Genomic DNA, 11,523 nt, shown 5'->3' with positions numbered 1-11,523 from the left:
TCGGGGTAGCTAGTAAAAAATAAGTAATGAAATATCCACGAACTAGTGGTCGGGACAATTAAAATCAAGCTTAAAAGAATGTATAAGTGGAATCAACAGGAATTGCCAAAGATAATAAATGTATCTAAACTTAAAAACCGAGAAAAGAAAGAGGAAATCGGAAACGCCCTAAGCAATGTCTACCCGTCGCCAGGGCAACGTGGAAGAGACGTTGGGTACAACCGCAAAATGCAATGGAAGGGCTGGATATCAGACACTACGTGGAGCCTGATTCTTGAAAGGAACAGTATGAAGCTACAGGTGAACACAGACCCCACAATAAAAAACAAGATATTCCACTATTGCACGAAATGTAAAAAGAGCAGCGCGTAACGACAAACGAAAAATTTTAGAATCTATGGCAGTGGATGCGGATCGGCATGAAGGAACTGCACCAAATTATAGGTCGAATATACGTAATAACGCATATGAAGTTTTTCCAATGAGCGGTTTCCCAGCAAATAGACAAACGGAGCAATAGTAAAACTATGTACATAAGGAAAACAAGTGAGCCAAGGCTATAGTCGGGTCGGGGACGACTATGTGATACCCTGTACCCTATGCCTAAGCTTTTGGCTGGTAAAATTCAAAATATTACAATTGGGGTAGCTTAGCGCCTTTGCTCTGAATGTCTTAAGTGCATCTTTAGTACAACTCAAATAAAAAATGGAAAAGTGGGATGTACGCCAACCACCAATAGGCTTCGTTCTCTGTGAGACCCCCATCAACCCCCAAAATTTCGTGAGGATCCGATAAAAATTCCGACCTGTAGTGTGATTGCACAAAAAATTGAAAAAGGGATGCATTACCGACTATTGCGATATCTCTGTTGTTTGACTACCTATGACAACCTACATTGCGTCATTGTAAAGATGAGATTTTCTTTCTTCATAGTCAGACTTTGCTATTGATTTTGGTGATGGTCGGTTAATATTTAGGGACCAGAATGGGCAAAAAAACTTATTTGGAAAAAAGTTAACGTTTTTTCCAAAGCGAATATTTCCGCTTCTATAAGGGTGGTGTATACCAATATATAATTACGAATATCACAGATTTGGTTGGGGACTTTCCAAAAAAACAAAGCCTGGCTTTGAAAGTAGAAAATCCCATCTTTACAGCGATGTGAAGTAGGGAGATACCATATAAGGGAGATATCGGTAATACATCCCATTTTTTCATTTTTCTGAAATCACGCTACAGGTCGAAATTTTGATGGGATCGTCACGAAATTTTGAGGGTTAATGCGGGTCCCGGAGGAGAAGAGCTTTCCACTGAATTTCTTTTATATGATTGCACTAATTAATTGATATTGAAATAATTAATTGATATTTTTGCGTCATTTATTATTCATATGTAAGGAAAGGATACTATACACAGAAAAAAAAACATCTCTCTAACATATGTCCCAAAAATATATTTGTATGCAGGACCCAAACATAAATGTTTGGGTGCAAATAAATTATATGTTTGGGTGCAAACAAACACAAACCCAAAAGCCACACAAAAACAAACAGTGGGTGCTTTCTGAGAGCAAGGGAGTGTAAATTTCAATGTAAAACGCATTGAAATTTATGCTCACTTGCTCTCAGTAAGCGCTCACTGGCTATCTCTATCATATACACCAGCCAAGATCATCCATATACGTTAACGTGACTACATGATACGTGTACTCACAATGAGAATAACAATCAGTCGTCGTTGAGCAGCCGACAAGTAAACATGTGCATGGATGTACGCATAATTTTAGTGGGGACACTGAACAAAACAGCACACACCCGCCACATGTGTACTGGTCGCAGTTCTAACAACCACTGAATGCTGATAAAAATTTTCTTGTGATTCTCTCACTACTTTACTCTCTTTTTATTTTGAGCATCAATGATATACACACATTTATAAATTGTAGTGGTTTATTGAAAAGCAAAAGCAACAACAAACACATAGGTACATAGAAAATTCCAAAGAAATACATAACAGACTTTAATGAAAGAAAAACTGAATGAAATAATTTATAAAATGTCGCATTTTTAAAACGAAAAGAATTATGTAGAAACCTCGTGGAACGCTTCTTCTTAATTGTAAAATAAAACACATTTTCCTCAAAGTTGAAATCATCAGCGGGAAATCGGAATCTGGAATCAAATGATTATATAATGTAATAAATAGGTACATCCATATTTCAAATATACATATTATGTATTTATGTAGGTATATAAAAAATGTATTGATGTAATTACCAATATCAAATGCGACTTCTTCCTTGTCCAATAAAATATTTCCATTCATCTGTTTGATTCAATTATAAAATGTATTGGACATTTAATTTACTAAAAAGCACAATTTCTTTAAGAAAAGACAAAACACTGTTTATACCCTCAGCATTTATGCTAACGAGGGTATATACACTTCATACGGGCAAAATGTGCCTCATCGAAATAATGGTTTTAGACCCCAAGTATGTTTGGACGAAATGTGTTTCAGACAATTTGGAGTCGATTAAACAATGTCCGTCCGTCTGGCTGGCTGGTGCGCACGATAACTCTGAACGGATGAACCGATTCGGTCCAAAAGTTGGCTTTCGTAATATTTTGTCCAAACTTAGTTTAAGTTCGAAGATGGTTTATATCGGTCCACTTCTTCCGGTACCTCTCCCACAAAAGTTCGAAAATGTTGGGAAAAATTTTACGAACGATAACTCTTGAAGGGTGTAACCGATTTGGTCCATACTTTGCACATCGTGAAATGTTTACCAGACTTAGATGAGGTTCCAATATGGACTCAGTCGGTCCACTCCTTCGGGATCCTCCCACGCAAAGTTTGGGATTAGTTCAGTTTAGGACCTGCTCTCGAATCGCTTTGATTTCTTGTCCCTCATACGATGGTACAAGTTTCATCAGGGGCAAGATAACGCTCCAACGGATCTGCCGATTCGGTCCATAATTTGACTTTAGTAATATTTTGTCCAAGCTTGGTTTAAGTTCGAAGATAAGCCATATCGGTCCACTCCTTCAGGTACCTCCCCCACAAAAGTTCAAATATGTTCGGAAAAATTGTTCGCACGGTAACTCTTGAAGGGAGTGGCCGATTTACACATCCTAATATATCTACCAGATATAGATCAGGTTCGAATATGGACTATATTTGTCCACTCCATCCATTACCTCTCACACAAATTTTCGGATAAGTTCACTTTAAGACCTGCTATCGAAACACTTTGTTTTTTTCAGGGGCAAGTCCATACTTCTTGAGAAAACAGCCCGAAGGGTGTAAAAACCCCCTATGACCACATACAATGGTCTATGTCGATCCATTCCTTTAAGTATCTCCTCCGCAAAACTTTTGATCTTTAATCCTAATCAACGTTTTTGTCAGTTAATACGCCCAAAATTTTTAAAACACCCTAAATACATACGTTTTTTGCGAAAAAGAAAATGTTTCAATATACGCAGGCTGAGGGTATATCTCTGTCGGCAAAGCCGACTGATACTTTTTTACTTGTTCCAACAGATTTGTATTGTTTATCTTCGAAGTTCGAACTTGATTTACACTGTGCGACACGAAAAATATTAGCCATATTCTGGCAACGCAGCGTGATAGAAGACCAAAAATAAGAAGATACGTGTCCCGGCATTTTTCCCTATCACTTCAACTTTCGCGGTTATGGCCCCCCCCCCCCCCCAAGACCTGAGGCCTTGACGTCAAAAGGGATCATTTTGTCAGGCACATATCTTCTAAACCGCTAAGAATTTGGGTTTACTCGTAGAATAAAAGTTGTAGCTCTCGTATAATAGGAATAATAATTGTGAACACATAAAATCCATTCAACTTCACTTCAAGTTCAAAATCGTGAAGGTCAAATTTTCCTTTTTAATTTTTTCTCGGATTTTTGTCTACAGATATCAAACCGATCAAAATTAAAGCAAACGACCAACTAGAAAAATTTACCTTACATCTTAGTAAACAACTTTATAGAACATACGAACTCTGTAGAAACCTTTCTTAATGGTCAAACTAGCAAATCAAATGCAATTTGTGTCCTCTTTTCTTGGTCCCTGCTACATAGATACTAAACCGTTCAAAATTCAAGAAAACAATGGGCCACAATTGTGTACCAACGATATCAGCAAACAACTTCCTGGAACATACGAAATGTCTATGACCGGTTCTTAAATGTGAAAATAGCCAAAATTGTTTTGAAAATAATCTATTTTTATACTTTTTTATCCGATTCCGGTCCATAGATACCGAACCGCCCAAAAATTAAGGATAGAGTCAACTACAAAAATGTACCTAAGCTTTTAATAAACAACTTTCTAGAAATTCGATTCGATTATTTTATATCATTCTTTCCTGTTCAGGTCCGTAAATAACAAACCTTTCAAATTTTCTTGAGTTTTGAACAATCGTTATTTCCAGACCTGAGCTGGGGGAAACGTTAAAAATAATTTATTTTTTTGTGAATTTCAGTTTTAAGAACCGATCCTAGGATCTTTTTATGTTCTAGAAAGATGTTTATTAAAATCTTAGGTACATTTTTGTAGTTGGGCGGTTCGGTATCTGTGGACCGGAATCGGATAAAAAAGTATAAAAATTGAATATTTTCAAAAGTTTTTGGCTTATTTCACATTTAAGAACCGGCCATAGACATTTCGTATGTTCCAGGAAGTTGTTTGCTGATACAAATCACATTTTATTTGCTATTTTGACCATAAAGAACCGTTTTTACAGAGTTCGTATGTTCTAGAAAGTTGCTTACTAAGATCTAAGGTACATTTTTCTAGTTGGATGTTTGCTTTAATTTTGATCGGTTTGATATCTGTAGACTAAAATCCAAAAAAAAAAAAAATTAGAGGGAAATTTGACCTTGACGATTTTGACCTTGAAGGTGAGGTTGATTGGATTTTATGTGTTAACAATTATTATTCCTTAAGGCGAGAGCTACAACTTTTCTTCCACGAGTAAAACCAAATTCTTAGCGGTTTAGAAGATATGTGCCTGGCTATATGCACTCTCTTGACACAAAGGCCTTAGGTCTTTGGGGGCCCATAACCGCGAAAGTGGAAGTGATAGGGAAAAACGCCGGGACACGTATCTTCTATCACGCTGCTGTGTCAGAATATGTTTAATAAACCATGACTCAAAAGTTACACACCGTGTTATGTAAGTTTGAGAGATATACATATTGCGATATGCAAAATTTGAGCCGATATCAATCACTCTCTTTTCGATAGTGTATACAAATTGAAATGTTGTAATTGTGATAACACAGGCTTTACCCTATTAAGATTTTAGGATCTAGTTTTTGGTGTCATTCCTTTCGATCGTGCCAACTAGCCATTTTAGTTGGTCACCGTAAGATTTTTCAGCTTTTGGGCAATTATGTCAAGAAGCACAAACTTACGCACAAAAACATTATATCGTTGTAAACAGAACCTCAGGGTGTACCTTCAGTAAAAATTTGAATACTATTTTCGGAAAGCCCTTAAGGGGTTATCCAAAAATCGGTCAATTTTTTTCGTTAAAATCGAAATTTTGACTTTTACTGGTCAATATTTTTGTTAAAATAGGTTTTTGAAAATTCTGTCTCTCTTAAAAACAAGATTATTAGAATATATGAATATTGGCCCATTCATTTTCGAGCAAGTGTTGGCACCGTATAACGCTTTTACAAAAAATGGGTTTCGCAGGTAGCCATTTAGCACAAAAGGGTGCAATATTTTTCAACAATAAAAATTCCAAAGGAAGCTTAAGATGTGCTCTTTCATAGGAATAAAAGATTTACCTAAAAATATTGGTAGTTTTCTCACACAAAATTATGAAAATTGGATTTTTTTGGCCAGCACAACCAACCATCAAAATGTGAAGGAAAGGGTTCCATGCGATGACGTGATTTCATGGCATCTTTTGCGTTGGTTCAAACGAAGTCGTGAATTATCCGATCTTTTCATTAGCATTTGAACCAATGCAAAGGAAGTCGTGAAAGATCCGATATTTTCATCAGCATTTGAACCCATGCAAAGGAAGTCGTGAGAGATCCGATCTTTTCATCAGCATTTGAACCCATTCCATCGATCCAAAAGAGATGAATTTTGTGTTTTATTTATACAATTTTTTCTAAATATATAAGATTAATTATTTACAATAGGCTTGATGTTGTCGGAGACTCGAAATCTCAACCAACGTTGTTAAAACTCTAATCGTAATGATAATGTCATTGCAAAGGCTTGGCGAAAATGACAGGCTAAAGCATTGGTGGAAATGACATGCCAAAGCATTGGTGAAAATTACATGTCAAAGCATTGGTGTAAATGACATGGTTTGGATCCAAAAATTAATAGCATCTTTTGGGGTCCACGCTCATATAAAATTCATCGATGAAGATGCTAAAAAGATGACATGCCAGATCACTTTCACCCATGATTGAATGGCATCTTTGGCATCGAACATTTTGCTGGGCCCAGCAAAATTTTAAGGATGAGGTTCCATGCGATGACGTGATTTCATGGCATCATTTGCATTGGTTCAAACAAAGATCCGATCTTTTCATTAGCATTTGTACCAATGCAAAGGAAGTCGTGAAAGATCCGATCTTTTCATCAGCATTTGAACTCATCCGATCGATCCAATAAAAATAAATTTTGTGTTTTCTAAATATATAAGATTAATTATTTATAATAGGCTTGATGTTGTCGGAGACTCGAAATCACAACCAACGTTGTAAAAACTTTCGTCGTAATGATAATGCCTTTGCAAAGGGTTGGTGAAAATGACATGTCAAAGCATTGTTGTAAATGGCATGCTTTGGATCCAAAAATGAATAGCAAATTTTGGGGTCCACGCTCATATAAAATTCATCGATGAAGATGCTAAAAAGATGACATGCCAGATCACTTGCACCCATGATTGAATGGCATCTTTGGCATCGAACAATTTGCTGGGTATGTATGTATGATATCTGGCGAGCTGTGGCAGTATCCTCTAATCGTAGGAGCGTCTTCATTCACCGTGCAAAACGTGGACTTTTGTGAGGAAGGTACACGTATTAAATGTCCGTATGTTTATTGTTTGTATCGGCCAATGGGATACACAATTTGTAAGTTATGGTGCACATTAGTGATTTTAGCAGGATTTTTATACCCTCCACCATAGGATGGGGCTATATTAAGTTTATCATTCCGTTTGTAACTACTCGAAATAATCATTGTAGACCCCACAAACTATATATATCCTTGATCAGCGTGCAATTCTACATCGACATAGCCATGTCCGTCCGTCTGTCCGTCTGTGGAAATCACTCTAGCGTCCGAACGGATTGACGTAAGTGGATGAAATTTTGGGAAAATATATTATATGTACATAGGACTTTTGGTATTGAAAGCGGGCTATGTAGGTCCACGCTTTCGTATAGCCCCCATACAAAATGACACGTGACGCGTCGTCGTTTTAAGGAATTTTTAAGATATTTGTCCTATTTTACCACCAAATTGGTTGTAATTTGGTATTTTGTGTCTCCACGTCCACGTTTTGGTATAGCCCCCATAAAACGCCCCATATAAAGTACGTGTCAGTTTAATATATTTTGAATGTATAAGTCCCATTTGACAACAGAATCGGTTGTAACTTTGTATTTTGTGTTTCCAGAGGCTAAGAAGCATTTATACCATAAATTGTTTATATAGGTCCACGTTTTGATATAGCCCCTATAAGACGATATCTCCCGATTTTCAGTATTTTGAAGGTTTTGGCCTCATTATCACACCGAGTTGGCTGCAATTTGGTATTTAGTCTTCGTTGGGGGTATAAAACTTTCCCCCAGAAATTTTTAGGTATAGGTCCACGTCATCATATAACCCCCATAGAACGGTACCTTCAGATTTTCGGCATTTTGAAGGTTGTGGCCACATTAATCCACCGAAATGGCTGAAATTTGTGGTGGAGGGTATAAAAAGTTCGGCCCGACCGAACTTAACGCTTTTCCTACTTGTTATTTTCAATATTGGTAACAACTGCCTCGTACATAGAAGGTCATGGCTTCAATATACCAAAGGACACCATCATATTTTTATCAACGTTTCTCTGAAGATGTTCTTGGGAAATATGTTTTATAATAATTAATGTAATGATGCAAATAAACAGCAATATAAATGTGAGAACTATATTAAATTAATTAGTGTTGTTGTTGCCAATAAAACCGGTTGCGTGCAAAACAATAAATAAACTCTAAAATCAATATCTGTCATAAATGCCATCGTACATACATTCATTCTTGCTTATTATTTGTAATTAATCAATTGGTATGTTTAGATTGAAAAATACGCCAATTACCGGAGATACTGAATTTTACACTAAATAACAAAAAAAAAATACGACTGCGTGACAAAAAGCAGTCGTATTTTTCTTCGAGTTTTCTCTGTTCGGTATTTCGAGTTCTCTATGGAGAAGAAAATGATTGTCATTGGTCCACGTGGTTTGTCACTAAACCACCACCAACCAGCGTGACCGTTGTGCCACTAAAGTATCAATTTTGATACTTTTTTTCGGCATTGATACTTTTGTGCCACCTTTTTATATTGATACCAAATGTGCCACTTTTTGATATTTTGTGCCACTTTTTCATACCTTGTGCTACCTTTTTAAACTACATATATTGTAATGTAAACTTCTCGGCAAGCATCGATGAATGCGATTGTCGAAATCTTATACTAAATGATCAAGCCCACGGGAAGAACTGTGTCACAATCATATGAGTAGCTCAGTGGGCTTGATCATTTTGGATAAGATTTCGACAGTTGCATTCATTGATCCTTGACGGGTTCTTAGTCAAATAACAATGAGTCGTAGGTGGTCTCTAATTGTGTGTTGTTGTATGTGTGTGCGTTCGGCTATTGGAATATTTTCATTAAACGCCTTTTAGACCAGGAATAGGCGAACACACAAATGCAACTATCTTTACACTTATATGACGATATTATCCCGATTTATTTGACATACACTGTATGAAAATAACAATATAAATCGATTGGATTTGCTAAATCCAGCATATTCTTAATGTACTATTACCAACATTAATGTGATCAGAAGAAGTTACAAATAAGTAATTAAAAACCTAGGGATACAAAATTATATATGGATAAGATATGAGTCTTGGAAGGGACAAATTTATAGTGTTTTGAACGTAGCATAGAAATGATATTTTGAAAGCGATGCCCATGGGATTATTATTATTATAAAAATCGAGCGAGGAATTTTTATTAATTTTTTAACGCATTTATGACGAAATCGACATTTTCCGTTTCGCTTAAGGACAAGAAATTTATCGCACTCAATATCGACACCTCCAAATAATAGTATGCTAAGTCTAAAAAGTGAGTTTTGCAGGAGAAGCTCTCAAAGTATGGACATTTTTTTGAACTTCAGTACTATGCTAAGTCAATATTTGTTTATAACTTCTGTTCGAATTGACCGATCATTACCATAATTTGACAGAATTTAAGTTAAAGGACGTTCGACACCTCCAAATAATAGTTTACTAATTCTGAACAGTGAGTTTTGCAGGACAAGCTCTAAAAGTTTGGAAATTTCTTTGACCTTCAGTACTATGCTAAGTAAATACCCAGCAAAATTTATTTGAAGTTGTTCCTTGTGAAGTAGTGATTGAATAGCTTTTTTTGAAGCAGTCCACGCAGAGTCATGAAAAATGCAGTCCGTTCTTCACATTTTGACAATGTCCGATTTGAATCCATTTCATAAATTTTTCACATTTTAGAAATTTTAAAATTTTGCAAAAAAAAAAAATAAAAAGACAAACAACTTAATTTGTTTCTTGTTAATTATAATAACAGCAATATGTTTGCATCCATAAAAAGTAATTTGTATACAAAAAAAAATAAAAGTGATTTCGAACTACATCTTTGTTTGTAGCCAAAGAAGTAGTTGAATCATATGTTGTTGTGATTTATTCACTACAAAGAACTAATGCAAAATGTGTGCTTAAGAAGTAAATTAGACAGTATCCTCACTGCACCATGCCCTTGTAAAAATCATGACTTCTTTCACGTAAAAAGATGTAGTCCGGAATCACTTGCACTCATGATTTAACTACTTCTTTGGCTACAAACATTTTGCTGGGTATTTGTTTATAACTTCTGTTCGGATTGTCCGATTATTACCAAAATTTGACAGAATTTAAGTTAAAGTACGTCAATTATAAAAATGTAAAGAACTTGAAAACATGCTAAGTCGACTTAGCATACTATTGTTTGGAGGCGTCGATATATGCTTATCGGTTTATTTGTTTTCGAACTACGATACGCATCGCAAACAGCTTTAGTAAAAACAATGTTTCGTAGGCGGGCATTTGTCAGAAAAATATGCAATATTTAGATTTCTCCTAAAGAATTCATGAATAATGATTTTTTGGTGCTTAATATGTGCCTATAACCCCTTAACAATAGTAAAAAAAACTGTGCAACTTTTTGTGCTACTTTTTCAAAAAACTTGTGCCACTTTTTTCCAGAAATGATACTTTTTGTGATACTTTTTCAAAATTTCCAGCAGTCACACTGCCACCAACAACCGATTGCACGTATTTAGGCAAATATTTGCTCCAGCGACCGGCAGTGTGCACTAACTGAGAGCAGATGAGCATAAATTTCCATGTATTATTTACTTGCTCTCAGTAAGCGCACACTGCCGGCCTAATGTGACCATACCTTTAGAAACGTTTTCCAACCGATTCAACTGTATTTCGACATTCCAAACAAATTTAGAAATTCTTCATTTTACTCGGAAAACATATTTCATTGGTATTTATATGCAATAACAATCAAACTTTTCTTCAGAATTTCCTTAAATTTCTATTTAAAAATTTGCCTGTTAGGGCGAAGATCATTTTAATGTTAATTTTTATTAATTTTTTCGTTGGAGTTGAGCTTAATGACCCAGGATTTTTTGCAAGTGAAAAAGGAAAGCCGACGATTCGAACCCACACAACCACCAATTTATGTGGCTACTTTCGCTGTTAGTTTGCAGCTCATCAGGAATATCAGCCGTGAGAGTGGATACTCTGTTATCAAATGTTTTTCTTTCAAATGCAAGTGTTTTTTACAGAGACGAATATTTATCCGAAGTTATGATTTTGGCTTTGAACGCTAACATGTCGTGAGAAAATTTTCATATGTTTTCATGGATGTTGGTTCATATCCCATCCGGGCTCAGCTGGTTTTTTTATATGAAATTTTGCCTGTTAGAGCGAAGATCATTTTAATATTAATTTTCTGGTTGCTTTCTTTTATATAATAATATAATAATAATTGTTCCACAAACATTCCATACGGGCCAAGGGAGACTTCTCTCATATTAATGAGTGCACCCCGATTCATATTAACTCAATGATATGGGACCTACTGTTTATAGCCGAGTCCGAATGGCGTGTCTTAAGACAGCACTTTGTACAGAAGTTTTACATGGCTGAAATACTCAAGA

At 35.7% G+C, this 11,523-nt stretch overlaps 1 protein-coding gene across 1 annotated transcript in view; it reads right to left on the bottom strand.

The window, feature by feature from the left end:
- The window catches only part of LOC141398731 (uncharacterized), a 152,232-nt gene that overhangs the window by 125,709 nt on the left and 15,000 nt on the right, over positions 1 to 11,523 (bottom strand). The window lies entirely within an intron of this gene.

Source organism: Musca autumnalis, unplaced genomic scaffold (genome assembly GCF_047663935.1).
Source record: "Musca autumnalis isolate F117 unplaced genomic scaffold, ASM4766393v1 scaffold_3, whole genome shotgun sequence".
NCBI classification, from domain to species: Eukaryota; Metazoa; Arthropoda; class Insecta; order Diptera; family Muscidae; genus Musca; species Musca autumnalis.
The sequence above is the reverse complement of the archived record's forward strand: the minus strand, read 5'-3'. Positions and strand labels throughout refer to the sequence as shown.